Source organism: Macaca fascicularis, chromosome 16 (genome assembly GCF_037993035.2).
Source record: "Macaca fascicularis isolate 582-1 chromosome 16, T2T-MFA8v1.1".
Classification (NCBI taxonomy): domain Eukaryota; kingdom Metazoa; phylum Chordata; class Mammalia; order Primates; family Cercopithecidae; genus Macaca; species Macaca fascicularis.
In genome coordinates, this window is record NC_088390.1 from 46,079,597 (window position 1) to 46,083,965 (window position 4,369).

General features: G+C 38.1%; 1 pseudogene; it reads left to right on the forward strand.

Moving 5' to 3' along the window:
- The first annotated feature begins 2,751 nt into the window (after positions 1-2,751).
- LOC102122084 (uncharacterized) lies at positions 2,752-4,028 on the forward strand (annotated as a pseudogene).
- Positions 4,029-4,369: the final 341 nt, after the last annotated feature.

Sequence of the window (4,369 nt, forward strand, 5' to 3'; positions counted from 1 at the left end):
CAATTTGAGGAGAACTGACGTCTTTACTATGGTTAGTCTTCCTATCTTGTGAACATGTGTCTCACCATTTATGTAGATCTTCTTTGATTTATTTCATCAGTATTTTGTAGTTTTTGACATACAAGTCCTATACATGTTTTATTAAATTTGCATCTAGGTATTTCATTGTTAAAGTGATTTTAAATGGTATTGTATTTTCCACACAAACTGTAGAATCAGTTTGTTGGTTACCACAAAATACCTGCTGAGATATTGACCGGGATTTCATCTTAATCTATAGATTATGCTGGGAAGATCTGACATCTTAACAGTATGACTCTTTCAATCCATGAACATGGACTAACTCTCTATTTATTTAGATTTTTAATTTCTTTTATCAGAGTTCTGTTGTTTTCCACATTTAGATTTTATACATACTTTGTTAGACTTATCCTTGTGTAATTCATTATATTGACACAATTATAAATGGTTTTTAAAATTTCAAATTCCAATTGTACATTGCTAGCATATAGGAAAGCAATCAACTATTGTACATTAACTTTGAATCCTTCAACTTTGCTATATTCACTTATCAGTTCCAGCAGATGTTTTTCAATTCTTGGGATTTTCTACATAGCTATACATTCATGTCATTAGCTAATAAAGACAGTTTTGTTTTTTCCTTTCTAATAAAAGGTATGCAGGTTGATTTTATTTCCTTTTCTTATCTTATTATAGAGCTAGAATGTCCAGTATGAACTTGAATAAAATGGCAAGAGAAGATGTCCTTACCTTTCTTCCAGTCTTCAGAGAAAAAGTATCTAGTTTCTCATTATGAGGTATGATATTAGCTGAAGAGTTTTTTTCTAGATGTTCTTTATCAAGTTTAGGAGTTTACAGAGAGTTTTTATCATGGAATGTGCATAAAATTTTATCAAATCTTTTTTATGCACCAGTTAACATGACTCTATGATTTTTCTTCTTTAGATTGTTGATATTGTGGATTACACTGATTTTCAAATGTTGAACCGGGCTTGCATAGTTATGGTGTTAACACTTTTTACATATTGTTAGATTTGACTTACTGATATTTTGTTGAGTATTTTTGCATCTATATTTATAAGAGATATTGATGTGTCATTTTCTGGGTTTTTTTTTATGGACTTTGTGTGGTTTTGGTAGTGGGTATATTAACTCTATAAAATGAATTGAGAAGTGTTCATTTCTCTTTTATTTTATGGAAAAGATTATGTAGAATTGATGTTAGTTCTTGAAACATTTGGCAAAACTCTCCAGTGAAACCATCTGGGCCTGAAGATTTCTTTTTCTGGAGTCTTATAATTGTAAATTCCATTTCCTTAATATTTACAAAGCTATTCAAATTATTTATTCCATATTAGATGAGTTGCAGTAATTTGTGCCTTTCAAAGAATTGGTCCCTTCAATCTGTCAAATTTATATGTAGAGTTGTTTTTAGTATTCTCTTATTTTCACCTGCAGGCTCTGTAGTGGTATCTCTGTTTCATTATTGACATTCGTAACCTGTGTCTTCTCTTTCTCTGTCAGTCGTGCCAGAGTTTTGTCAGTTTTATTGATCTTTCTTTAAAAACTTTCCTTCATTGATTTTTTTTCTTTTTTCTTTTTTTTTTTTTTTCTTCTTTTTTTTTGAGACAGAGTCTCGCTCTGTTGTGCAGGCTGGAGTGCAATTGAGGAATTTCAACCTTGGAGGTTGAAATTCCTCAACCTCCCAGGTAGCAGGAATTTCAGGTGCATGCCACTACACCCAGCTAATTTTTAATTCTTTTGTAGAGAGGCAGGCTTACTATATTGCCTAGGCTGGTCTTGAACTCCTTGGCTCAAGCAATTCTCCCATCTCGGACTCCCGAAGTGCTGGGATCATAGGCATGAGCCATGGTAATATCCACCCAGCTATTTTTTAAAATTTCATTGATTTCTTGTGTTTATTATACATTTTCTTATGCTTGCTTTTGGTTTATTTTTTTCCTCCTTTTATAGTTTCCTGAGGTGGGAAGTTTGATTACTGATTTGAGACTTCTTTTCTGATGTAAACATTAAATGCTATAAATTTCCCTTTCAGAGCTGCTTTAGTTGAGTCCTATAAATTATGTTATATTGTATTTTAATTTTCATCATGTTCATTCAGTATTTCCATTGAGCCTTCCTCATTGACCCACAGATTATAGTATTTAGAGTCTGTTGCTTAGTTTCCAGTGCTTAAAGATTACCCTGTTATTTTCTTTCTCTTTCTGCTATTTGTTGCTATTGGTTTCTAGTTTGATTCCATTTTGGTCAGTCATCATGTGGTTTCAATTCTTTTAAATTTATTGACTTTTAAAAATAGTCCAGGATATAGTCTATCTTGGTATATGGTCTGTGGCTGCTTGAAAAGAATGTATAGGCCAGGCACGGTGGCTCACACCTGTAATGCCAGCACTTTGGGAGGCCGAGGCAGGTGGATCATCTGAGGTCAGGCATTCGAGACCAGCCTGGCCAACATGGTGAAACCCCAACTCTACTAAAAATACAAAAAAATTAGCCAGACCTGGTGGCAGGTGCCTGTAATCCCAGCTAGTTGGGAGGCTGAGGCAGGAGAATCGCTTGAACCCAGGAGGCAGAGGTTGCAGTGAGCCAAGATCACACCACTGCACTCCAGCCTGGGCAACAAGAGTGAAACTCCATCTCAAAAAAATTTTTTTTAATTAAAAAAAAAAAAAAAAAAGAAAGAGTAGGCTCTTCCTGTTAATCTCCACTGCTACTTCTTGGCTCTGGGAGGCCCAGGTGGCTCTGCAGCAGCCTCTGCCACCCTGTGACCTGTGGGTATTGGGACATCCCTAGCTGACGCCAGGACACCCGGGAAGCCGAGGAACGGACTCCGTGGCTTTTGAGGATGTGGCTGTGAACTTTACCCAGGAGGAATGGGCTTTGCTAGATTCTTCTCAGAAGAATCTCTACGGAGAAGTGATGCAGGAAACCTGCAGGAACCTGGCTTCTGTAGAAATCATATGGTACAGAGACTGTGTGAAAGCAAAGAAGGTAGTCAGTATGGACAAGTTGTCAGCCAAATTCTAAATCTTGATCTGAACGAGGACATTTCTACTGGATTAAAACAATGGGAATGCAGTATTTGTGGAAAAGTCTTTGTACGTCATTCCCTCCTTAATAGGCACATCCTAGCTCACTCAGGATACAAACCATATGGAGAGAAGCAATATAAATGTGAACAGTGTGGGAAATTCTTCATTTCTGTTCCAGGTGTTAGAAGACACATGATAATGCACAGTGGAAATCCAGCTTATAAATGTACAATATGTGGGAAAGCTTTTTATTTTCTCAATTCAGTTGAAAGACATCAGAGAACTCACACAGGAGAAAAACCCTATAAATGTAAACAATGTGGTAAAGTGTTCACTGTTTCCGGTTCTTGTCTAATACACGAACAAACTCACACTGGAGAGAAACCCTACGAATGTAAGAAATGTGGGAAAACATTCAGATTTTCTTGTTCTTTTAAGATGCATGAAAGGACTCACACTGGAGAAAGACCCTATAAATGTACCAAATGTGATAAAGCCTTCAGCTGTTCCACTTCCCTTCATTGTCATGGAAGCATTCATACTGGAGAGAGACCCTATGAATGTAAACAATGTGGCAAAGCCTTGAGTCGTTTGAGTTCCCTTTGTAACCATACAAGTACTCATACTGGAGAGAAACCCTATGAATGTAAACAATGTGACCACACCTTCAGTCGCCTCAGTTCCCTTCAACTCCATGAAAGAATTCATACTGGAGAAAAACCCTATGAATGTAAGAGATGCGGTAAAGCCTACACTCATTCCAGTCACCTTACTCGCCATGAAAGAAGTCATGATATAGAGGCTGGGTGTAGTGACTCAGCCTGTGGTCCCAGCACTTTGGGAGGCCAAGGTGTGTGTATTGCTTGAGCCCAGGAGTTCATAGCCAGCCTGGATTAAAACAATGTGAAACAACCTGGGCAACATGGTGAAACCCTGTCTCTACAAAAAATAAAATAATGCCAGGCGCGGTGGCTCACGCCAGCTGCTCAGGAGGCTGAGGTAGGGGAATGGTGTGAACCCAGGAGGCGGAGCTTGCAGTGAGCTGAGATCGCACCACTGCACTCCAGCCTGGGTGACAGAGCGAGACTCCGTCTCAAAAAAAAAAAAGAAAATAATTAGCTGGGCATGGTGGCACATTTCAGTTGTCTTAGTTCTTTTTCAAGGACATAAAAAGCCACGGGGGGTTGGGGGGAAGCCCTGTGCATGCGGATCACGAGGTCAGGAGATTGAGACCAATCTGGCCAACATGGTGAAGCTTTGTCTCTGCTAAAAATACAGAAATTAGCTGGGTGTGG